The sequence below is a fragment of the Mastigoproctus giganteus genome, chromosome 3, assembly GCF_048544385.1.
Source record: "Mastigoproctus giganteus isolate SK-2022 chromosome 3, ASM4854438v1, whole genome shotgun sequence".
Lineage (NCBI taxonomy): Eukaryota > Metazoa > Arthropoda > Arachnida > Uropygi > Thelyphonidae > Mastigoproctus > Mastigoproctus giganteus.
This window is the reverse complement of record NC_143577.1, coordinates 168,305,552-168,332,945: the sequence shown is the minus strand read 5'-3', so window position 1 is coordinate 168,332,945 and position 27,394 is coordinate 168,305,552. Positions and strand designations below refer to the sequence as shown.

Below are 27,394 nucleotides of genomic sequence, written 5' to 3'. Positions count from 1 at the left end.
CGTTCCAACGATCTAAATCCCATCTAATACATATGGGACGCTCTGGGGAGACGCCTAGCGGTACGTCCACACCCACCAGAAAATGTTCACCAGCTGAAGAGGAATAGACGATGTTACCGTAGAACTTATCACCAATATTGTTCTAAGTATGGACAGGCGATGCAAAGTCTGCATCGACATTAGGGGTGGCCATATCTCCTACTGAGGACGACCTCTTTCCTTTGTTCCATCTTTGGCAGTGATGCATCTGTATCATAGTAGCTAATGCTATGTTGCCATTTTTGAATAAAGTCCCTCTGTACGGTTTTGTTTCCGTTGTTGTGTCGGTGTTGTTTCCTTCATTTCTGTACCTCACGAGTTTCCTTTGGTATGCTTTTCCCATAATCAGGCCACTCCTATGAGAAGCTACAGGTGAAAACCTGACTGGTCCTTAAGTTTTGCACACCAGTGTATGATTAGAGTGTCTGCCAAAAAAGAATCGGAAGCCTTGAAGAGGTTGAGAGAAAATGCTTGAGTTTCTTCAAACTTTTTCATGGAATTTATCCACAGATATGAGTCAAATTATCACGCTAGTGAATCTTTGAAACAACCTTCCTTCTTATGCCAATATATTTCTAGTGCCAACATTTACCGTCTATCTTCTCAATCCTGAACTCGTACACGATATTAGAGTACCACAGGTTCCAATAACTATTTGCACTTTGAGGTTAAAAATTATGGATTGATTGGTTTGCAAAAGAAAAAAAGTCATCATTTATATACTTCACATGATACATGGCTGCAGGTTATCTGGAAGCTTTGACCATACTTTCCTACTCACCGCTAGATATAAAAGCTTCACTGCGTCCACCTAATATACCATGAGACGCAGAGGAAATTTTAGGAAACATTCGGTGAGGGGAGGGGAAGTTGCGCATTATGGTTTGGGAAGTATCGTAATATCTTATTAGTTAACATTTTCCATAAAGCCACATCGAAATCGATGATTCATTCAGCAGGAGCATCCCATGTTAACCATTTATTTGAAGCAGTTAAATTCGTCTTAAGAATTCATAACTTTTTCTTAATATTAGAAGCTAACATTAAAAATATTTAAATATTAATATAAAAAAATCAAGAGCATTTTTAAAAAATAATAATAATAAACCTTCGGAAATAATTTTTATTTGTCTCCAAAGCATAAAGAAATAGCTATTAACGCCACCACAAACCGTACAAAGCACAAGCTGGAGTTCGAAATGTGTAATACATAATGCATTCTCCAGCAAATAATTTCATAACCACAAACTTCAGTGATAGGTCTTCTAGAAACAATGCAATCTAATACTTATTACATAAAGACATCGGTATGGAAGCAACTATTTCTCTTGAAAGCTTATGAAATTCGGAGTAATCCCTAAAGGCTGAAGAGGGATTAATTACCGGCAAAATATGCTTAACAAAACTGTTAACAACAACAAAAAAGTCCATAAGCGGCACTGTTGGACTATGCAATCATTCTTCACACACACTAACGTCAAGTGCTGGCTTCCCAGGGATCTCAGGTTGCAATACATAGATAGTCTGTAACGACCCCCCCCCCACCTCAGAACCGGTTAAGGAAGCAATACTCCCCGAATTAATCCTCTAATCATTAATTACGTGGTCGCCTGTTATCGCTCAACTACAAGCCTCCAATTTCGAGTGGACATTAAATCATTTATCTGATTTTCCCACCCAGCAACAGTACTGTGGTAGGCTAGTCTCAGTGTTTCTCACTGTTAGAAGTCACGTACAAAAGGAAAGAAAAGCATCTGATTTCAGGTATGTCGTATACAATACAATACAAGAGAAGCTGTTTGCCAATTAACCCTGATAATTTATACATCGTTGGAACAGAGGCAGGCCTATTATTACAACTTTGTAATACAGATGAAATTAAGTTTTATTTCTTTACAGTGCTCATAGGATTCAATCATAACAATATAAGGAAAATTCAAAATATGACACCTTCCATATCTTTTCCAAGCCGACGATAGGAGCATAGTAGGTGTAATAGATAACCGATGAATTAATTACTTTCTCACATTTCGGCGATCAAATCGAGATCAGAAGTCTGAATACACAAGATGATTCAAAAAGTTAGAAAATCTCTAAAATTTTATTTATGCCATAACACGTAAAGATATAGTACATTAGTGAAAATGGGAAATATAGTGTAAAGCTTACGTGACAGATGGCGCAGTGTGTCTAGCTGATTGAACCAGCAATAATAGTAATTCGAGATGGCAGTTACTTTTTAGCAGCATTATTTTGCTCCTAAAAAGTAACTTGAATGCTGCGTTTAAACTAGTTTATTTTATGCAAAAAGCAGTAATAGCATATGGCTTCCAATTGGAAAACTTTTCTCGGGATACGAACTGTCTATGCTAAAACTTGAAAAGATGTAGGTAATCGGCTGTTTCAAAATCCCCAGAAATTAATATAGCACAAATTTTCCAATTTGGTTAGTCATATGGATCTTGCCAAAGGGCAGTATAATCATCGTCCCCCCACATCGTGTGGAAAAGGTCTAGATTCAAATCCCATCAATGACATGAGGACCTTTTATGGGCTTTTTCACACCATTAGTCTCAAGTGAGAGTAGCATTTTTTTTTTTTTTTTTTTTTATATCAAGGAACTACTACTACTACATGCTAAATCCTGTAGGTTATCTGTAAACTGTTCTACGAGTATATTGGATCATATGAACAGTATCTTGTTAACATGTAAGCGACGGCATCAAAGAGTCAGCTCTTGGAATAAACTTTACTCTACACCTCAGCCAAAATATATTTCGTGACGGGCTTCAAAATATGCTTCCTAAGGGTTTCTCAAAATGTGGAAAACAATTCTCAAAAGGAGAGGATGGGAGAATTCAAAAATTAATTTCCTTATGATGATGAAAGCGTAAAAATTGAGGGAGGAAATGTATACATTTTATAATAAACAGCTCTGAAGTAAAAAAAAAAAAAAATAATAATAATAATAAATAAATAAAATAAAATATTTGGAAGGCACTTACTATACAAAGCTTTCCGAGACGTTCTCATTTCCTTTAAAGCTAGTACTAATGGTACGAATTTTTTTTTTTTTTTTGAAAAATTCAGTGCCAAAAAATCGAATAAAATATAATACAGTTATAATGAGACTTCCACTTCTATCAATTTCATTTTATAGAACAGATAAAAAAGAAGACGCAAGATGGCTATTTCAGTGCTTATTGACAACCAGTTTTAGATGCTGCACTAATGAGGTGTCAATAGGCTTCGAAATGAGGAGATTGATATCGATTATTAATAAGTAACATTATAATATTCTGCTTAGAGCGACGTTACTTATTAGAACTGCAACTATGCAATTCACAAAAAAAAAAAATAAATAAATAAATAAATATATCTATATATTATCCAGAAATATTAAGAACGCAATCTGGCATTCACATCACGGATTATGTTTGTTTTTAAAAATCCTTGTTAACGCACATTACAGCTATACAAACTTCCTTACTTAGCGTATATTACAGCTATATGGCTAATGATACTGCGATTGTGTGAGTCAGTGACTGACCAGTATGACATCACTTTAAGAGGGGAAAGGGAAATAGAAAATGTCAGGTGTGGATACAGATAGAAAAATTCGTGCTTCATTAAATTTATGGTTAATCTCATTCAAAATCAGCGACATACTGAGGGGCACAAATAATAGATTTAACTCTATACAATCACGGTTCCTGTCGCTATTTAACTAGTCGTACAGCTCGCCAGCTTCATGAAAATTCTTAGTGTTGGCGAAAACGAAATTGAAAACGAAAACGAAACGAAATTTACAGACTTTTGTTAACTGATTGGATTTCTCCACGGTACATTAATTCAAAATGACATGCAAATTGATGACGACTGCACATCCCTCGTTATAATTATTCCTTATGATTTTTTTTTTTATCCTCCAGTACGAAGTATTTTTTTCTCTGAAGTACATTCATTGATATTATTTTTGATATTGCATTATCATGCATTTAAAACTGACATTACATTACACGACATATACTATGGATTTTATCGTCATTTCACCTTTAATAAAAACTGTTATTTAGAATTTTAACCACTAGCACTTCAGTTATTATAAATAAGGTAAATTGGTGCTTAATATGCACTGAAATCTGCTTCTCTAAAGCTGCTCAACCTAGTGGTTGAGCAGTTTTAAGAGAAATCTGGCACCTCATAACCCCCAGAGATGCCACGTTTTAAAGGGTATACTATATAGGTTTAAGGCCGCCCTACACGCTCATACCAAGAGTTCAAACTTGCGATTAACACTTCCATACCAGTTAGAGTGGGCATTACCTGAAGCAATTAAGTGACCTTGTTGGTCGATCAAGAACTTAAACAGCATAATAAATACGTTTTCTGTATATCAATATAAGTTAAATATCGACATATACTGGTTGAGATATGTCACTAGTATCGATATACGGTTTTCGATTATCATACGATTGATATATCGATTTTATTTTTATTATATTTTTCTATCCCTACTTCCAACCACCACCACCAGTTGACATTTTAAGCAAAATTAAATTCCTGCTGTCAAATCCTACCTCTGAGGTCTCTAAAGAAGAGATTACCAAGTGGCGTATCCAGGTATCATCGTAAGGGGGCATGGCAACCAGGCTTTTGAGTTTTGTTTTTTTAGAACGCCTCCTGCGTTCTTTTTCTTTAATTTCAAAATTTTGGTTAAAGGGGGGGGGGGCATACGCCTTCTCTACTCACCCCTGAATATGCCTGCCAAGGGGAGTGCTTTCACTGCAAGTCTGAAAATGGAAGCATAAAAATATCAGATCCTTTTTGATATTTTCATACTTCCATTTTTCACACTTGCAGTGAGATTTTATCACCAGTCCTCACAGAACCCCACGTTGACTCTTATTAGAGGATTATCAGTGTAGAATTTCGTGAGTATTTTTAATAACATTATTTTCAGTAATAGTGATTAAAATATATTTGTGAATAAGCAAATACTTCTGATTTCTTTCCCATCTTTTGCATTTATAACAGCCTTGTTCTGTTTCCTTGAAGTTGCCCATACTCAAGCGGTCCCTTGCAGGTACAGGGTCACATATGCTCCACTTCGTACCGAAGCGATATCACAAAATACGATAATATTTTTTCAGTCAAACTTATAAATTCCACTGACCTTATGTGCAAAGCCGGAACGAGAATGTCGCGCCCGAGGCACCTGCCTCGGGAAAAGACACCAGGGAATTTAATTGTGAATTCATATGATACGATATACTCGACTGCTGAAATAAAAAAAAACTGAAATACCTCGTCCCAACTCTGTAATTTAGCATTAGATTTAAAATAAAACAAATATTTTCTGTTTATACTCCGGGGCGACCAAACGGTCAGAGGAGTTCACAAGATAGACAGAATACAAGAAACAGCACCGTATTTAGCAGTCACAGACTTGAACCCCAGTCAATCAAGGCACGTGTACTTATGCATCGGCGCGAGTGACCACTCGGCTACGGCGGCCATTAGTAGTGGCATACGATGCAAGAAAGCAAGCTTATACAGCCTCAGTCAAAAAAAAAAAAAAAAACCCTTCCCAATTTACTTATCCATTCTCTCCAAAAGTTTGTCTAGTTCTTCCTTAAATTTATTTAAGCTATCAACTTCCACAACAGCAAAGGAAGTTTGTTCCAGCAAGCAACCACTCGCTGACTAAAGGAAAATTTCCGCACTGCTATTCTGCAATCATCTTTCCTCAATTTGAATTTATGTTCCCTCAAGTGCATAATCTAATCAATAAGAAGAATTCCATGAGCACTGAGCTTGCTCAAACCATTCAAAACTTTAAACATCTTAATCAGATCACCTAGGTACCGAGGCTCCAGATGCTGCAATTTGCAGAACTGAAATGAAGCCTTTCTTGGTAAAACCTCACTAATCTCGTTGCCCTTTCTCTCGTTCTAGCAGCTCTACATCCTTCCTAAAATGAGGCCTCCAGACCTGTACGCAGTACTCAAGATGTGGCCTGACCACTGCCCTATAACAATGTGATAATCACTCCCCCCCTTACCCTGCTAACAAATTTCCTGTATATTATTGACAAAACCCCATGAGCTGTCCTAGCACGCAGCCTGTCTGCACTGGTCAGAGAACTTCATATGGCCATTCCCGAGTTAGTTTTTTTTTTTTTTTTTTTTTTTGTAGTTGTTGGCGCATCGACTTCTGTGGCCATAATGCGCCTCCCAAGGTTTTTGCAGTACTTTGATCCAAGCCCAAGGCGGGATTCGAACCCGCGACCTTTGGGTTGCCAGGCAGGCACTTTACCTACCCGGCTAGCCCGGTCGGCCCCGAGTTAGTGGCGTAGCGGAAAATCGAAGGGAGGGGATTTTTTTAAAAAAATGTATAGTCTTACTTTTAAGCGAAATTTGTTCTATACTGTATTTAATATTTCTGTCCAAGTCATGCAAGTTTAAAGATACTTTCTATATTTATGAAACTGTGTGGGAATATCCCATTCTTGATATAGCGTCCTCCCAATTCGAGGGTCCCCGGCTGGGGCCTTCCTTTGAGCCACGGCCCAGATATAAATATAAAATTTATTTCGCTATTTATCCATAATGGAAAGAAATAACATTCTCCCATCACATGTGGGAGATTAAAAAAAAGCATTCAAAATTGAAATTATATTCCAATAACAGAATGAAACTGTAATTTTAAATTTATTCTTGGAACTACAGCACAGCAAAATTTACAAGTTCACACTTTGAAAATATTCATTGATTCAGTGATCCTGCTCTTTTTCCCTTTCCCTCCGTTAATCGGACTCCATTACGAAATGAACGTATTAGCAAAAGTAACTAACTGGAAAATTACGATATAGGATATAACTTATTCTTTATATATTCTGTTTTAATAAAATCTTATTTATAAAGTACTTACAGCTATTACATTTGTTAGTGCATCTGCATCAGGCGCGCGAGTGCATAAGTACACGTGCCTTGAGTGACCGGGGTTCAAGCCCGTGACTGCTGAATACAGTGCTGTTTCTTGTATTCTGTCATCTTGTGAACTCTCCTGACCGTTTGGTCGTCCCGGAGTATAAACAGAAAATTTAATTTAATTAATTACTACGTAGTTGAATTCAAACATGTAGTCATGACGCAAATGCACTAACTAATGTCATTTGAATTTTACATAGTTTGAGGCTTTCTACCCTAAAATATTATTAGTACTTACAGCTTTAGAAAACCAAGGAAGATATTAACTGATTAATAGCGAATGAAAACAAAAATAATCCTTGTGCACAGTAAACTTTTAGATATAGTTCTGCTTTAGTGAGCATTCTGATTGGTTTATAAGTCTTTTTTTTTTCTTTTTAAATTAACAAATGTATTTCTTTCCTAGCTAAGGAAACCAAAGCGTTTTCCTATCCTCACCCGCCCCTTCAGAGAACGAAAGACCTCGCGTGGATAAGGAAGGCCTTCATCCTGTACTATAATTTAAAGCGGAAAAAAATTAATACACTTGAGTCTGGGTTCTAATAACTCTGTAGTCTTCTGAATGGATAAACAGGCAGTAAATTTCTGCTTAAATCCATGCTACATATTACACTGGAACGATCTGAAAGGAGGAAGCAACTGTCTGTTTGACCGACACCACCTATAATTAGAGAGGTCACCACTTCACAACACCATTCTTATGACCTACGGTCCCCAAGGACTAACGATGGCTACTTCCTTTCCTCCTGGGCACGTTAGCTTGCTGTGTACTGCTGATGTGAAGGGAATGAATTCAGTTATCAGATAACCTCCAGCTGTTTTAGCGTGTTTCCCCCTTCCACGACAGTGTCCAAGTGCACACACACACGCATACCGAAGTAGCAAAATATCGGGAAAAATCTTTCATTATCCTAATTCGGAAAACAGTTCAATGGGACACGCTGCTAAAGCTGACTAATAATCGTAAACTTTTTCCTGAAGGAAAACTGTTTATGGACTCTAAGTTGAGTGAAGACATGCTGTAGGAATTAACGATTAAAATTAGATTAAATTAAAGAATCACATTGAAAGCAACAATTCTTTTTCTTTCGATCTGTTTGAAGCAGTCGTATTTGGTGCTTTGAAGTGACTTGATAACAGAATCCCAAAGCAAGTTCAGAAACGTCAGGTTTAAGTACAGTATATTACAAACGCTCCACCCAGTGTACTGAATATACTGGACGGAACGTTTCTTAATAAATTAGTTATTATTGAGAAATTCTGTAATGTTTATAAATTAATTAATTCAATAAACTCATTGTGGCTTTCAAAACGCGGAGTTAAGTGTTATTCGTTAAATTTAATTTTTGAGATGGGGAGTCAATGATGCTGTTTGCACGTTCGACAGAATTTTCAACAGAAACTACTAGCGTTACAAATGCTAAAATATAAATTATTTTTGACGTATTGCGAACACAGAAACACAAACGTATTTATTCTTAATTAATAAAATAAACATTTTCAATACAATGGTATTAAAATCCTATTATGATGGGCAAGACAGAAATTATTAAAATAAAGATTTGAGTACGTATAACATTTCATTTCATTAAAACAGCATTCCTATGCTCTTTAAAAAAGGAGTATTAGTAATTAAAAATTATTGCAATAATGTCAATAAATATTGTGATTTATACTGCAAGTTAATTTATCTAATAAACTTTTAAACAATTTACTTAAAGCCAGCTTTTGACAAACTAGTACAATGAATAAACTTGAAACATTGAACTTTTTAATGATCCCAGCCGGAAATAATTCGCATCGTAAACCAAAATATCGTTAATCGAGGGACCGTTGCATTAGTAAAGACAAATGGTGCAAAGAAGCGGGATTTTCTGCATCAGCAAAAAACAAAATAATAATAATAATAATAATAATATAAAATACAGAATATTCATATTATTCCCATTAGGTAACCATCCAATTCGGCTTTGAAGTTAGCCAACCTCACCTCCTCTACCATACCACCCTGGGAAACAACTTATTCCAGTGTTCGAAAACCGCTGCCCATGGGCGAATTTCACGAGATGCAGTCTTCTGTTGTTCCCTGAGATTTTATATTTATGCTCAGTCTCACGTACGAGGAAGAACAGACCTTGCTTATTCAGATTACTCAACCCCTTCAGCGCTTTGTATACATCAATGAGCCCTCCCCTTAAACATCAAGTTTTGCAGTCCACATCTACGCCGTTCTTCATTCGTGCATCAATTAGCACACATCACTAATCTGGTCACCTTTCTTTGAACCATCTCCAGGAGTTCGATGTCTTTTTTTTTTTTTTTTTTTTACGTGCAGTCTCCATACCTGAATATATTACTCCAGATGCGATCTAACCATCGTCTTTCTCCCTACCAGCAAAAGTTCTATAAATCATGGACAGGACACCACGTACTTTCCTAGCAGCCTGTTTATACTGCATAGAAAATTTAATGTCAGGTTGAATAGAAACACCAAAGTCTTTTTTGCCTTGAACCACTTTTAGCTTCTCTTCTTACTAGCTTATACGTGACTGCAAGATTTCTGTCCCTCAAATACATAACCTTAAGTTTAGAATCATTAAACTTTAGTTGCCATTTTTCGGATCAATGTAATCAATCCAAGTCTTTTTGAAGCATTACGACTTGAGTGGAATTGTTAACCATCATCAGCGTCGTTTCACAGCTTCCCTTGAATACTTTTATCACTATCAATTATGAAAATTAAAAATTGGAGACCCAATATCGAGCCTTGAGGAACACCACTTATTACTCTGACCCACTCTGAAGACTGCTCATTTATGACAACGGTCTGTCTCCTATCTTTTAGCCAGCTTGTGATTGAGTGTAGGATTTCACCAGTAACTTTATCTTCTTCCAGTTTATATGGCAGCTTTCCACGAGGGACAGTAATAACAGTTTTACTAAAGTAAAACACTAAAAGCATATAGTGTAAAAATTGTTACTTGAATCTAACTGTTGAATGACTACGCATAGTAATTTATCAGACTGGACTATCATGACTTTAACTTAACGAACTCTTGCTGGTATCTATAATCTTAGGACCTTATCCCAGATATTATTCCTTATCGATAAGGTCCTGTATCGCATCCTTAACCTCAGACGCTATGATCCTCACCTACCACAGAAATCAAACTTGCTGGCCTGTATTTATCCAACTCCTCTTTAGCACCACATTTGTGTATTACAGAGTTATTAGAAATTCTCCAGTCCAAGCGGATCATCTCGGAATCTAATGATGCTCTCATTAACACTCCCAACGGTTCGATACATTCACATGCAGCCTTTTTTAAATTATAACTGAATATACACCATCCTCCCCTGGAGCATTGTGTCCTTTAATCTCAGTAGCTTTTCTAACAAAAGCTTCTCTTCTCTGGGACTACTTATTTTACAGCAATCTTGTTTTAACATCTTCAAGAGATTCGGGCTTTCCTCCGACTGTAAATATCGTTGGGAAATATCTATTCAATTCATCAGCCATTTTTGCTGTGATTTCAAGCGAAGGACCTTCTTGGACTTTCCAGTGCGACCAGTTAAGGGAAATATTTGATTTACTCTCTCCTTTTTAGCTGCATCCGCATATTTATATGCCTAAGCGCCTATTGTCTTCACCATGTCATGTCCGTCCGCATGTAACAACCCGACTCCCAGTGGACGAATTTTCATGAAATTTTATAATTAGTTCCTTTAGAAAAATCTGTCAAGGCATCTCACATTTCATTAAAATCGGGCGAATATAAAATTAGCTTAAACGTGGAAAAATGCAATATTGTTATGTAAGACTCATGAATGTGGTGTTGTTTGTGAATATTATGAAAATATGGAGAAGTAGATTTAAAAAAAAAATGTGTGCGTGTGTGTGTAAGGCTATGCACATTAGAGAGAAGAGTGTAAGCCGAGAATATCAATAGCAAATAATTAGCGGCCAGCAAAAGAAATAGGCTACTTAATTATATTGCAAGGAAGAGGTACAAGTGGCCTAAGCTACTACCAAAGAAAAAGTCCTAAAACTAATTAAATTAATAAAACTTACTAAATTAATAAAATTATTGCTAATTATTAATAAAAAGATACATTGAATAGCACCTTATCAAGGGCTAGCATCATTCAATACATCCAAAAAACAATCGGCAAAAGCTATCTGTTTTTGATTGCTATTTGCCAGGACCAAAATATAGGCCAAGAGACATTAGTGAGGAAAAGGTAATAATTTATTAACAAATTAGTAGCAACTGGCATAATAACAGCTAGCCTAAAGGATAGCAGACCAGACAATTATATACAAATTGCATACATATAATGAGAAGGAGTGGGATGGAACTAGAATAAAGTAAAGAATAAGTTGAGGCTAAATTAGGTGAAGCGAAGGGAAGCAAATAGGATAAAAATAGTACTTAAATCGTGCTCTAATTGGTCACAGAGCGTAAAATAAGGATGAGAAACAAAAGCAATAAAGAGAAGAGCAAAGTAAATGCCAACATTACTCGGAAATAACGATACCATCTAATTTTATTTACATAATATGATTTTAAATTTACATACTTTTACTTTATATCTTGAACTGGGTTGTTAAAATTTTGTTTTTAATTAATTCATTAAAGAGAGAAAGAGAGATAAAGTAATTAATATTATGCAGTTGTAATTAAACTGAATGATGGCTAAGTTTAGAGAACGTACAGAGTTTTATTAAGTTCTCTAAAGCTATAAGTTTATTAATTAATCAATAATGATAACTACATGTACTTTTCACTTCTATCCATCACAGAAAAAGAAAAAATCGATTAATTTAAGAAAAATTCGACCGTGCTTGAAATGTAATGCACTGTGTACATTACCTAACTTGTATTCACATATGGGAAGGACACCCTGTCCCCATTCTTAGCTCTCTTTGCTAGTTCTTTCTCACAATGAGCTTTTGCTCGGCTTTCCCGATCAGTAGCATTGTAACATATCCGACTTATAATGAGAATTATAAGTCGGAATCATATGATTATGCTTTTTCTTTTGCTCATCTAAACTCCTAACCTCACCAGTCATCCATTTTGGTACCTTACATTTGTGGAAGCTGAACACTAGTATGAATACATTTGTGGCTTCGACGATAGATTCATTGAATCTTAACCATAGTATATTTGTACCAGACACCAAATAGCCTCTCCAGTTAACCGAGCTCAAGAAATATCTCATTCAATTATGATCCGCACCTTGAAATCGAATCTTTCGCTTTTACCTTTGAAAATAGAGGTTTCTCTAGATACAACGCATTTTATGGCATTATGCTAACTGTTTTATATTGATTTCTCCACTGTTTTTGATAAGCTGGCTCCTTAGAGAGAGAGAGAGAGAGAGAGAGAGAGAGAGAGAGAGAGAGAGAGAGAGAGAGAGCCGGGAGCCGGATCTAGGCTATCTGATCCGTCTGTCCTCTCTCGAATATGCTGCTATAAGTAGCAATCATCCAGTTTGCTCAAAAACCTGTTGCCATATCTGGCATTTCTGGTCCACGTATTCCAGTCTATAAGAGATACGACGAATTCGCCCATAATGAGACAATCCTACCTACTAACCCATTCGATCTGACTAAATAGATTATATGTCATACTACTCAGAGTCAACCTGGCCTTTAATAAGGCATCCCAACTATCATCTTTCTTTTACTGAAAGTCATTTCACAGCTCACTGACTCAACATTCACGTTACCTGATCCGACTCAGGGAAAATACTGGCCATCCTCAGGCAGTATTTGATGAGAAGCATCACTCCTTTGCTTCTGGAGAGGTCTGTGTTCAAATCCCATTGGAGACTGGAGAAATCGAAGGCCTCTTTAATCGGGAGTGTACTTAGCCGGGAAGGGGGGAGGATAACCTTTTCTGATGAGGTACCAAAACAGATAAAAATACCGTGGGTCACGGTCTGCATGGGTTCTTGCAAGCAGCGGACCACAAGAACAGTTCCTCGTCAGTAATGCATTTTTTCAAAACAGAATACGAAAATCCAACAATTATTACATAACACTGATAACATTAGAAAACAAATCAGAAAAAGGGATATTACTAAAAAACAGATATTTTTAGTAATGCACCTGCACAAGTTGAAGAAATGTACATACGGCCTGGCCACCCCTGAGTTAGCCGATCTGTGGCGGAGGGACAAGGGGATGAGTGTTCAGGTTATTCCCCGTGAGTCATTCTGGGTTATTTTCGGCATCAGAAAAATCACTTTCTTAGACAACAACCAAGGTATCTTCCTGCACCGTGCGGCCTTAAACTTTTGCAGTAATGTGCGCAGTTTACTGTATTGAGAACCACGCTGTTTTTGGCACAAACAACTTTAGATTTGCTAGTAGGGAGAAGAACGTCATTATCCCTCTATACAAGACGACGGTTAGACCGCATTTAGAATACTGTATTCAGGTCTGGAGACCGCAAATTAAAAAGAGACAGAAGAGAGTTCAAAGAAGGGCGACCAGATTAATGAAGGATGCAAATCGATGCACATATGAAGAACGGCTGAGACTATATGGACTGCAAAGTTCGACAATTAGACATCTGAAGGGAGATTTGGCTGAGGTGTATAAAGCGCTGAAGGAGTTAAGTACAATGAATGAGGAAGGTCTGTTCTCCCTCGTAGATGAGTCAGGGACCAGGAAGCACGAATATAAAATCTCAGGGAATAACAGAATATTAGAGCTCAAGAAATTCAACTATGGCAGCGGGTTGTCGAATACTGAAATGCTTCCTCCCAATGTATTAGAATCACCGAGCCTGGCTAAATATTGTTTTGTTTTATTATTTATTTTTTGGCCGATGCAGAAAAGTCCATTTTTTCTTGCACATTTCGCCTTACCACCCAAATACGTACCATAAACTGGCGATGGATTTCAGCAAGTGTGACATTTTTTGACACGGAAACAGAAAAATACTTCGCTATTTCTTCCCGTCGCCTGTTCATTACGTGCAAACAGCTTCCAAACACACAAACAAAAGTTGACCAGTGCTTCCCCCTGGCGACAATGTGCATCTATAACCGATACTTTTCTTACAAATAATTCATTCAGCTAACGATTTGCCATAATCGATTCATTGGATTATGATTATAGTGGAGAGAAATTCTAGAGGCGGTTAAAGCTCATTCGTCAAGCACTTCTCTCTCATTCCGTATATCTTTTACCTACATAATTAGTGGCGCCACCTGCTTAGCAAGCAGTGAGTTTCTTAGTCAACAGTTTGTCAATGAGAATAGATGCAATCGTAGTGATGCGTCGCGAACAGCTATCGTTTATTCTCTCGCTATGGACATTCCTAATGATTGTTAATACTGTATGTTAGTCTCTTCTTTGAGAATTATTTTCGGCCAAAGTTTCACTGTTATTCGAATTTCCTATGAAGTTAAATAGTTTTTAATAAATTACTATTTCGATTACTGGTACTCTGGATTATTAATCATTCGATTATGCCCATCAGTAGCAACAACAGAAACAATATTTTAGTTAGATCCCTCTTCGTAAAAGAATTATACATTTCCTCTACAATAAAAATTCTCACGGCACTGTTGGTAATTTGCGTATAAATATCTTTATAACCCCATTACATATCTAAACTTGGTTTCAAGTCTAATATTCATGCAAATCTATTGCTAGTTGATGGTACGTATTAGCATCTCCTATGTTTTTGTATAGCTCTTTGTGATGTCTTACATTTTCTAGAACCCTTCACAATCTGGACGTTGGCGGAGAAGCAGGATTTGCTACCTCTGCCCGCGACTGTCCGTTTCTGTCTTGCAGACAATTTTGAGAGGTGGAAGCAGACAAAGCAAAGAATCACCGGTACGTTGTCTCCATACCACTATACCAAGGAAAATCACTCAGACTGAGCTCGGTACCCGTGCCAATAGAACCGAGCGACGCACCATTAGGCTCTATTGAAAATCACTAATACAGTATTTACATGTCAGAAAGATGGACTTATTTGCATCAGTTATTCGATCTATTTACGTAATTTCGTAATCCCATGAAAGATAGCTTATTATGCTTAGTAAGGCCTAACACAAAGTTATGTGATTAGGGTTTGCGGGCCCAATTTTTATAACACTTCCAACCCACAGTTTTACTCTACGGTCCTCTCCAAAGGAATGACTATAATTACGAATCGCTCGGCTTAAAAAATATTAAGAAAGCTTCAGAAAACGCAACGATCTTTAAAAAAAGTTGTTCTAAATTAAAGCATTGCAGTACGTTTCTAAAGGAGGGGGGGATTGGCATTTCCCTTCGAAACCACTTGATAGAAATAAAAGAATTTTACAAGTTCTTCTCGCGCATATAATTCCAATACCTTAATATCTTACCGTTCCCTCTAAGACTAACGTCCCTCTTGGGTGGCCTTATTTGGTTTGGCAAGCGTTAGTGGGAAGAGTAATCTTCCACAAAATGAACCAAGTCTAACGATAAACTGGCGCTTCTTTCCAAAATGTCACATAACCAAAAGTGTACATTCTCTCGTTTTGGAGTATACATTTTGCCCTCTGAAAAATGCAGTACTGTACATCTGTTTATTTCATCACGCTGTCAGATCCACAATTTCCTTCTTTGGATTGTGTTCTCATATTTTCAGGATATCACATTTGTCTTTCACTTGAACTTTTACTCCATAGCTTGAACCAAATCAAATACTGGTAATTTGATCACTACACTTGAATTCACTTGGCAGAGCATAATTGCAAACACTTGATAAAGCCGGTCAGATAACAAAAAACTTCAAGAGTTCAGAGATCACCCTCAAAGGCGGAACTGTTTTCAGGAAGTATTCTGAAATACAATTCGTAGAGTGGGCTAAACTATCGTATCTGGTCATTCTACAAAACAGATGATAAATATCATCTATTTTTTAGTTCAATAAAACAACGAAATATTAGCCATTAAAATATTATAGTTGTTAATTATTGTTCAATATTGATAGAAGAGCCAGAAATAGTGTAATTAGATGAAATTTTTGACTTCAGTTCGATAAAAAAAATTAAGTAAAAAATAGAATTTTATTTACTTATTTTACTTCGAAATTCAGGATCTCTTTCCAAGACAGAAAAATACTAGCAGGGCCGTCAGGGATCACAATTATATAGAACAGTAAATTATTTTGACATTAGCAATTCATTATTATTTCAAGACTTTTGGTTACTCCTAAAAATTGTGTTTTTGTTCTCGCTCATTTTTAACCAAATTTTTCGGAAAAAGAAAAAAAGAAAAAGTCAACAAAATACTCCTCCGCTGGAAATGAAAGTTAACGTGGAGGGAAGGAACAAAACCAACTGGATTTGACAAAGTATATTATTCACAGTGGGAGGAGATTTTGAAACGTGTTGCTTGGGCCCCGCAAACTGTAAGCCGCACCTGGGGATATCCTTCTGAAAATAATTAGTATTAGTAAGGCCAAATGTTGCATGGGGGCAGATTTTTCTTGCATAAGCCAAAATATAAAAAAATAAATAATAATAAAATAAAACAGAAAAAACAAAGTATTATATTATTTCTGTTCCCACAAGAACCAAAATAACCATTTTGCTTTGAATTTTGACTTATTTTGGAACCTAGAATAACGAAATAATATAAGGATGTAATAAATATTAAAAAAAAAAAAAAAACTCTGGCTGTTCTTCTTTGTTTTGTTTACGTATTTTATATAAGGTCGAATACTAATTTATTCTGATATAAGTTGATTTTTTTTTATAACAACATTAATGGGGAGGAGTAAATATACAAGATTTCTCTTAAAAAAAAAATCATAATGTCGACTTTTTCCTCTCAGTGGCGCAGTTCTCGATGAGGCAAAGGGCGTTGCTACTGGCGTTATGAACGCAGTGTGTGGCGATATACGCTGGATGTATATGGGCATTGAAGATGTCACATTTACAAGCAGATCAGATCGTGTGGGTCACAAACCCAATAGAATATGCGATGACTTTTAACCACCAAGATGGTGGCTAGGTATGTAGTAATGAAACTAATGACCACTTTAAGTTGCCTTCTTTCACATCAGCCTGCATGCTATAAATTATAGATATGTCATTAGAGGCCATTTCTGCCTCGCTATCACACTACAATCTCTCGTCTTCACAGACCACTTCCCCTTATTTTCTATCCCACTTCATTAATGGTCATTATCCAGCGAAACTCGTGACGCTGTAAACAGGGTATATTGGGAAATATTCATGTGAAAAGGTTTTAAGCATTCACACATTATGTGCAAGAGCCACTGTATGTCAGCTTGCAGATTTTACGCATACAGCACAGATATTTGGGAAATTATTTGATAATATTCACAATATTATTATGCAATTCATTTAACACGCCGCCCAAAATATGCTACACGATAAATGCGAATAATATTAGCGAAATTCTCTCCTGAAACGTGCAGTGAAGCATATATAGTATGCTACTTAGTTTTATAATTTGAAAATTTCATTTATTTCTACACTGAAGTGCGCCATCCTGACTAATTGGTCTTTCATCAGACGATGGGTAAATTCTTTTCTTTAAATTTAAAGAATATAATTTATCTTAACTTAATCATCAGAACCAATATTGTATTAAAATTCTTTAATGTAATTTCATAATGCAATCCTGTTGTAACCCTACAATTGCCAATTTGATTTCTTTTATGTTTTAATTTCCCCTACAGGCCTGATAACGGGGTTTTTTAAACCTCGAAACGTCGCCAAAGTACTAAGTGTAAACTGATGTGATTCACTTCAATAAACATTTACAACTATATCACGTTGTGTAACAGTGTTGTAATTTACTTAAAATCATAGTTATAAATTAATTTTTTTTTGGCCGTACAAACTGTATGGAAAAGAGAAATAATAATTTGACCGATTTTTATGAAAAATGTTGCAAATAAAAGTCCCTTATACTATTAACTCATAATAACAAAAATTTTAATTAAAATTAACCATATGGTTCACGGAAGCCCCAGGCATATACTGCACCAACACAGAAACGTTTATTTTAGATAATGTATCTCGACAAACTTTCTAAAAGAACTGAATATAACATTTCATGAAAATTCGTCCACTAGGAGTGGAGTTGTTATAAGCGGACAGACGGACATGAAGACAAGCGCGTTCACATAGCTGTGCGCTTGTGTTCGCGCCTAATGAATGACTGTAAAATTATGATTTATTATTTAGAAATTTAACAAGATGATGTTACGGTAACTATAACACGTAACTATCATGCTACAATAGATGTTGGCAGGCTGAAATACAATGGACATCTCTTTCAAAAGATTTGTTTTATTGGAAATAATGGGTTTAATATAGCACAAAAAAGACTAACAGTTGAAAACTCAGTTAAAAGAGACCTCAGAAAAATAACTGTGGTCACAATTTATAAGGCCAATCAAGAAATGTTTTCTTCAGTATGGACAATTCTCAGCTTTGGTCTGTGTCGGCTGAAGTAGGGAGAAGAGGGGAAATTATTAAATCCTGACAGACGCACGAAAACTGGGTTTTCTTGGAACCGCAACAAGCTCTTGCATTGAAAACAGTACTCACAAGAACAACTGCTTTACACTCCTTTCGTCAGCCGTGACGGAGGTCATCACAGTATAGTAAAAGTCATTAGCGCATCACTACAGACAGAGAATGAAGAAGTGGAACTAATTAACAGCCTTAAGGAACTCCTGCGTCTTCTCCTGAGGGCGTACACTGAGGAAGGTTTTATCAGTTTAAAACGAAGGTGGAGCGAAGGGCGTTCAAGGAACTGTTACACACACACACACACACACACACACACACACACACACACACACACACACACACACAGTTTCATGTTTATTTATAAATGGGTTAGAGCAGAGGCTGGCAACTTTTCAACTTGTTTGAATTAACGGGAACCAAAAAAATACATATTCATAAAAAAATGATATACATGTAGATTAATACAATCCTGCAGCATTACAACAGCTGAACACTAGAACGCCTATCGGTCGTTTCACTTTCGTTCAGAATACCACCAGTCGACTTACAAATCTCACAGGTTGCCGCGTTGAATCTCTGCGTTATCTTAGCTTATTTAATAAGCTTAATTTTTTAATAAATGAAGCTTTTATTCCACTTAAAAAAAAAAAAAAAACTATCACTTTTTTGAGAACACCTACTAACGTTACAATATAAGAACGTGTGCAGTATATTTTTCACTATTTGAAAATTAAAATTAATGAATTAGCACAATTCATTAATTTTAATTAGTGAAATATATACAAGCAATTCCTTGGGCGGTTGGTGATGAAAATCTAAATTATTACAGGAAAAAAAAAATTTCTTTTCACGTTTAATAATAATAAATTACACTTGCACTGCTTCAATAAACGGCAGATCATTTTCTCTTTATTTGAAGCAGCGAAATACTTATAAACAACTCATTGTGAGGGCGGCGAGTGTTCCAATTAGGAGGAGATCCAATTATAACTGCATACTGGCTTTTCTCATTGTATTACTTCGAATAAAAAGTATCAACCCACTGAGCAAACTGTTCATTTGAGAGTTGTACTTTAAATTATAATTAATAATACTTTACAATTCAATTTATTATTCTTAATAAGGAGAACAACTCCTTGCAAAACAATTTAATATTATTAAGTTATACATATGTCAGTACTTCAGAATTTCATATACCTTTCCCCTTGGACATTAAAAAAAAAAAAGATATGGTAAAGGTTGGTATAAATTTTTTTTTACACCTCATGCCAACGGAAAATGTTGCAAATAAAAGTCCCTTATATTATTAACTCATAATAACAAAAATTTTAATTAAAATTAACCATATGGTTCACGGAACCCCAGGTATATGCTGCACCAACACAGAAACGTTTATTTTAGATAAATGTATCTATTATATAGGTCTACGCTTTTTGAGTTTTAAGATGATTCAAAAATAGTAGCGTATCTAAACAAATCTATTAAACATTACCAAAACCATTCTATTGGCCTTGACTTTTGCATCTACAAAGATAAATCATATATCATTCGAAAAGTCTCAACCAGGAATCGAATTTGTGATACTGACCAGAATTTAATGAATTAAATTTTAAATACGAGGGAAGTAATTGATGCCAAATGACTAGATGACACTATAAATCAGGATAACTGTAAGCACAGCGATAGCAGCTGAACCAGTAGCGTAATAGATAAAAAGAGCGTTTTGATTACTTCTAGTATACGTTATCAAATCCAGACATAGGAATTCCTCCACCTCACTCACCTCCCCTCCCCCAAATATACCTTGATCAGAAAAAATTGAACAAAGCGATATAAATGAGAGATATCAACAGAATGACATGTTGCCGAGATGGGAATTTGCTTATTCATAAACTAACCACTGAACGTTAAACTGGAACTTTATTTGACTGATATCGAGTTCCCGCAGCATTCTGCGATCCATTTGAATTACAGATAAGTAGATCACAGAATTCAGCCCCCAAAATGACAAATTTGCATATGCGTTGTAGAAGTATGCAAAACAGGTAATCAGAGCACTAACTCTTAGCATTTACTACGCGCATTCTCAAATATCTTTGAATACAGTTGTCTTTACAGAAACATTAATTATTACTGAATTAAATCTCAAGACAGTACTTATTTCTGAATTCTTCCTTACTACAAATCTCATTTTTAATAAACTGAGGAATGAACTATGTACTGACCCATATGATTTTTGAATATTCGTTTATTTACACCTACATAGTCTTAACTACCAGCTGTGTTGGGGCGACTTTTATACCTCTGTACTAAAATCTGAAATAATAATAATAATTTTATATCATATACAGTACATATGCGACCCTGGAATGGTATTTTGTTTCGAATTAGAGTTTAAAAAAAAAAAAAAAAAAAATCCATTTCGAATATGCTAGCCAGCAGCGGTGAAACGATTTTTGAGATGAGTGATATACGGAATTTTTAAGCATTGTTCTATTCAACTTATCGTAATTTCATCCACTAAACAAATAAAATAGCAATCCTAGCTGCAAATAACTTAATAAGTTTACATTCATGAATGTGATATCGGTGTGGCTTTTTTCTTTACACTCCAAAAGAAAAAGCATGAGAACGAGTTGCTTGTATTCCGTGACTGTTATCAATTAGGCCTACAGGAAGTACACTATCACTTCACTTAACAACAATGCTGTATTTATCTTTCTCTCACGCTCTCTGTGTACATATCAATAATTAAAAAAAAAATCTATTATATATATATATATATATATATATATTCTACTCTACCAAAAGTATGCGGACACCATGTTTGGAAAAACGTTAGTTTTAATGAACAAAATTATGACAGAATCAAGGGGCAGTAAACACGTTCGACCAGTTCCTTGCAGCAGGCAGTAGGGATATAAATCCATTACTCTTTCGGTGCAATCGCTAATTCAGCTGTACAGAAGGCCGCATCCTGATCGGATATTCCAGTTCATTCCAAAGGTATTCGATCAGATTCAGGTCTGCACACTGGGCTGGCCAGGTTACTTACTGGACTTCGGTTTCCTCAACCAGGTTTTCGCACTGTTCGCTGTATGGAATGGAGTATTATTATTATTCGTGCTGACACGTAGAGGATCCATCCGAATACAACTGTCAGAATGTGCGCATCACGAATTTATCCGAGGTTCGGAAGATTGCTAGTATGCGATGGTTTTTGACACTACAATCATAGGTCCGCATGCGAACTGCTGTCCAAACACCATGCCCTCGCTTCCTCCGAACTTCAATAAAGACACAATACACTGCAATAGACGACGTTGCTCTAGGGATTCTCCACACTCAAACTCGACCGTAAAATCTGAAGACTTCTGTAATGCTATTGGCCGCTCCACAGGACTGAATATTTTTCCACTGTTTTATGGTCCAAGAACGATGGGCTGGGCACTACTGTAGATGGTGTTTAGTGTTCGGTGGTGTGGTGTGATGTGGAGCTTATAAGTGGCAGCTTTGCCATGAAACCCACGCCATGCAATTCCTCGAGGACGTACTAACGGCACTCCTGTGAACATCTCTAGTTTATCCTTAGAAAACATTTTCTAAGGATATCACTTGGTTTGTTTTCATCACTTTCAGAGAATCAGTTTCATTCAGTCAGTTTTTTTGGCTTAAGTGACCGGTTTACACACAACTACATCTTTCTCTCGTTCTTCCATCTATTCACTACAGTGTTGATTTTCTGAGGTTCAAACGTGTAGCTGTTGCAAGTAGTGACAAATTGCTGATATGGCATTTGATCATAAGTCTTTTTAAACTGATGAAATGGCGCCTCCGTAGCCAGGTGGGAAAGAGCAGCAGCAGTGCGTAGCACACGCTTCTTGATTAGACCGGGGTTCGAGCCCGTCACCACCAAATATGGAGGATGCGGAAAGGTCAGGGAATGACCACCGCATATCCTGAAGTAATATGGCCTTAGTTGCTAATGCTCCTAAAAACCAAAATAACAAAAAATAACTGATGAACTTTGAGCATGATTTTTTTTTTTTTTTTTTTAGTTAGTTGTTGGCGCATCGGCTTTTGTGGCCATAATGCACCTCCCAACGTTTTTGCAGTACTGTGATCCAAGCCCGAGGCGGGATTCGAACCCGCGACCTTTGGGTTGCCAGGCAGGCACTTTACCCACCCGGCTAGCCCAGTCGGCTTGAGCATGATGAATTGCCTCGAGTTAATTCATCGGACTAATAGAAATGCTACGATTATTATTTCTTTGCTCGCCGTCTGCGGGTAATAACTCTTCCCAGTAGAGGGATTTTAAGGAAATTTTATATTTCGCTTCGTAAGAAAGATTTATCCACCCGTCTTATTTCATTAAAATCACACTAATAGAATTCCAGCAGTTATTATTATTTTCTTTTTTTTGGAATATATCACATGAGCTATCCATATACTGTGAATATTATGCTTGCTGACATGCGCAGAAATAAAATTTTCTCTATTCGCGCATAAATAGTGCTTTTTGCTGTAAAACGTGAATTGTTAACATTTACTAACGCGCCTGAAATGAAATGCTCTGCCCACAAAATACCTTTTTTTTTTTTTTTTTTCGTAATGAACTTATTTTTTGCAGCAAGTGCAAACCTCAGCAATTGATTTTTGCTGAACAACTTAATTATTCGCATTTTAATCGATGGATTTTAGCTGCAGTTGAAATCCACTGCCTTAGTGCATGCCATTGCATTCTTTTAAGGAGCAGAAAATGTATGTTAAATTGACTGCCCGCAACCCACCTTATGATGGTGACGCGGCTGCCCCGCAAACCCCCTTCCCTCAAGAGTAAAGTTCGCAGCGAAAACGATACGGAGTTTAGTCTACATGCGCCCGTAGCCCTATCAAATTTTCGTGTGTATCCCTCATCGCGAAGGGCAGTTTGTCTGTTATGAGGAGAAAACCGGAGTCAATCCAGGTGAAAAACTTCATGACCACGGTTTGAGACCGACAAACTCAATGCTGAATGGAAAACCTCTGGGAAAATTCCCATAAATGTAGTGGGTGGAATCGAATCTTGACCAGCTATTCAGCAAGCCAGCAACGCTGCCACAAAGCTACCGTGGCCCTGTATGCTATCACTTTAATTTCAGTATTTCACATCACATTTCTCACCAGTCGCGTGGGGAGTGTGACGTGTTGCTAAACTTCCGTAACAATCCATTGTTAGGTGCCGTTATATACATGTATGTTTTCACATCATAAATATTTTTAAAGATTTTGAAAAAAAAAAAAAAAAAATTTGTAGAAAGTCATCCTCGTGATATTGACTGCATTAATTGTGAGTCACTTTTCAACAGAACATGTGGAACGGACTTCAGGCACCATAAAAATTGCAACAAAATAATGGACGAAAAAAATAGGGAAATGAAGTCCGCCTTCTCATAAGTTGTAAATTAAATTTGTTTTTTTTTCAAAGTATTTTAACTGACATAAAAAATGAAAAGCGCACAGTCCACGCATTATCTACTAATTCGCTGATAAGTTGGGATAATTGACGTTTCAAATAATACGAAAAGAAATATGTGTTAAGAATAATGCTGTTTGTTTATACAGAAAGACAAAATAGTTGCATCAAGATTTCCAAAAAGTATAGAATTACTTGAATATCTTTAAATGGAGATTTCAAAATTTCCAAGGGAGACTCGTTTTGCAATGTGCTGTTCAGCATTCAAGCATCATTTCTATCTAAAAGGATTAACAATCACGCTTCTCCCCCACCTCCCTCCCTCTGCTTCTTGCTTTCAGCTGAATAAATAAATTCTCTGTTTATACTCCGGGACGACCAAACGGTCAGAGGAGTTCACAAGATAGACTACAATACAAGAAACAGCACCGTATTTAGCAGTCACGGGCTTGAACCCCGGTCACTCAAGGCACGTGTACTTATGCACCCGCGGGCCTAACCACTAGGCTACGGCGGCCTTATGCAAGGATATAGCTCGTATTTAAAATTTATCACTCATCAAATTCGTCAGCAGAAAAGAAAGCAGCTAAGCCAATGCAGGTATAGTTAGTGCATACATAAATTATTACACTGCTTAGAGATCAATAATACGAGGGGATATCAAAAAGTTCGTACCCTGACCTAGATAAAGAATCAGTAGGAAGATGCCATTTTTAATGTAAGTTGTCTACATATTCAATAACTAACATGTGAAATTTCATTCCCGTAGGTGATCGTACACCAGAGGTGGAGTTCGGAATCTGAGGGAGGACGCTATGGTTGACAAAGTAGAGTATCCAGCAGTGATCAAGTTCCTGCATTTGCAGGGCAAGAAAGCTCAGGAAACTGACGAAGAAATGAAATCTGTGTATGGCCAGAATTGTTCATCCTATGACACTAAAAAAGTGGAAACGGGGGTTTCAGTGCGGTCGTACAAGTGTCTTTGACGAGCCAAGAGGAGGAAGGCTATCAACATCCACAGACAGTGAGACGGTTGCAAAGGTTGAGTAGCTTGTACTGAGTGATACACGTGTGACAATTCATTTCATCGCAAATGCAGTGGGAATTAGTTATGGGTCTGCCCACAGCATTTTACATGACCAAAAAAAAAAAAAAAAAACAAGAAAGAAAGAAACCTATTATTTTTAGGCCACCCGAAAAATTAAATTCATCTGCCGTACATTGTGTATTATGTCTGTAAATTGCGTGTGTTCTATGGTCGATTTGCTTGTTTTGCTGGAAGAAAAACCCGAGTTGCCGGGGGGGGGGGGAGAACCTTGCTATCTACGCCTGAGACCGACTAACTCAGCCACGGAGTGAAAAAGCCCACTAAAGTTCCTCGCGTTATCGACGGGATTCGAAGCCGGACCTTTTCCACCCGGTGTGGGAGGATGGTGACGATACCACTGTGCTAACCGCGCAGACCATTTTACATGACCATCTGCACATGTCTAAGGTCTCCGCAAGATGGGTTCCAAGATTGCTGACGCCTTTGCAGAAGCAATATCGAATGCAATGTTCTCGCCAACTGTTGGATTTGTGTAATGCCGATGTTGAGAACTTTTTTGATCGGTTGGTGACAAATGAAGAATGCTGGGTATACAATGAAAAAAACCATTGCGTGGGCGCCGCTTTGATTCGTCTCAGAAAGTCACCAATGAAGTGGAATCGTGGTTTCAGACAAAAAGTGCGTATTCTATGATCAAGGCATTAAACAACTGATCCATGGATGAGAGAAGTGTGTTACTATACATGGAGAGTACACAGAAAAGGATTAAGTTCCTGTGAAGTTTCACCTTTCTAGGGCTATTATTTCGAGGAAAGGGTACGGGCTTTTTGATACCCCCTGGTATGTTTGAAGTAAGCAATTATGTTTGTACTAGCAAGATGTAGATGAAATAAAAGCAACATGTACCTTGACTTATCTTCATTCCACGTGAAGCAGAATCCCAGTCAAAGAATTCTGAAGTCTGGGACCACAACGTTAATTTCAGGTTTTCGACCCTATAATCCAAACAAATCCGAAATTAACTTAATATTAAGTTAAAATAATAAATAAATGGTGTATTTCACAAATGATTAATTAATTTTACTATTTAGCATCATTTCACTAAATCTAAAAGTTCAGTTAGTTATTAAACTCGCATTTTATGAAAACACAAACTCTTAAAAAAGAGATTCAGAAACAAACCTGACCTTCATATTACAAGAATATTTCATTAAAAAAAAAAAGAAAAAACCAGTGGAGTATAAAAGTCTTAAATTGCAGACCACACGAAGAGGAGGGAGAGAGAAATGGTCTCCATTTTTCTGTTGAAAAAGAGGTTTGATATAAAAGGTTACTAACTTTTCTAAACTAAACACATTGGTCAATTATCAATTAATGCTTTCACTACACTTTATTATCATTTCCAGTGGCAGTCATCTAAGGAAACAGTGTGCCAAAGGAACATCAATAACAAAGCTACGATCAACTGGTATGGCTCTCCACATTGCTTGTGACCATTCTGCGGTTAAGGTAAATGCGACACATGCAAACATAAAGTGTTTCTATTAATATAGTTACATTGTTTGAAAAGGGCATTTTACTGCACTTGCCCTATCCCTATCGACATATTAAGAAAGCCAGCCGTATCATAACATAAACTGTTAGTGTTTACAGAGATAATTTCAGTTGCAAATCGTGCCTTCTGGGATGGTTCCGCCAACATTCTCTTATAGTCATTCATCATATCACATAACTGCAGGCAGCATTTAATTAACAGCTCATTAGGGAGCATCATAATTTTTGATGGATACGGTGAACTATCCAAGGAAAGCAATCCATGCCGAATAATTAAGTCCCTCTGTACATTCTTTATATGAACATAAACAAACAGCCCATCTCTATTACATTTCTCTATTGCTACAAAGAAGAATATAAATAAATACATGCGACCTCTCACGGTAAACTGAGTTCTAAAAATAAATTGCATGTTATTTCCCTACAAAAACTTATACTGGTACATTCTTGGCACTAAACCCCATTCTGCCTCTCCACTGATTTTATTTTTTTCCGAAGTTGGCGTAAATTTTTGCACATTCATTTTCAGCGTACCAATTTTTCTCAATAAATCGAAATGACAATTTCTAAATATATCGAAATGTACTATAGGAAACAAATCGATCAAGTACACATTTGTGCATTATAATTTTAACTTCGTCTTGTAGTAACTAAAATTTTCTGAAACGATCAAAAACAAAAAAAGTTTAACCGAGAATAAGTAACATTAATCTTCTCCACTGGCGAACCGATGCTTATTCAAGGTAGTGAAATAACAGGTAACTAGTTGCGAAGGCATTCACAATATGAGATGTA

The 27,394-nt window shown here is 36.6% G+C and overlaps 1 long non-coding RNA gene across 1 annotated transcript in view; it reads right to left on the bottom strand.

Annotated features, from left to right (window-relative positions):
• Positions 1-27,394, bottom strand: part of LOC150088400 (uncharacterized) — a 160,901-nt gene that overhangs the window by 99,955 nt on the left and 33,552 nt on the right. The window contains exon 2 of the long non-coding RNA XR_016546734.1: positions 25,952-26,040. This is a non-coding gene — a long non-coding RNA (uncharacterized LOC150088400). The remainder of the gene's footprint in view (positions 1-25,951; positions 26,041-27,394) is intronic.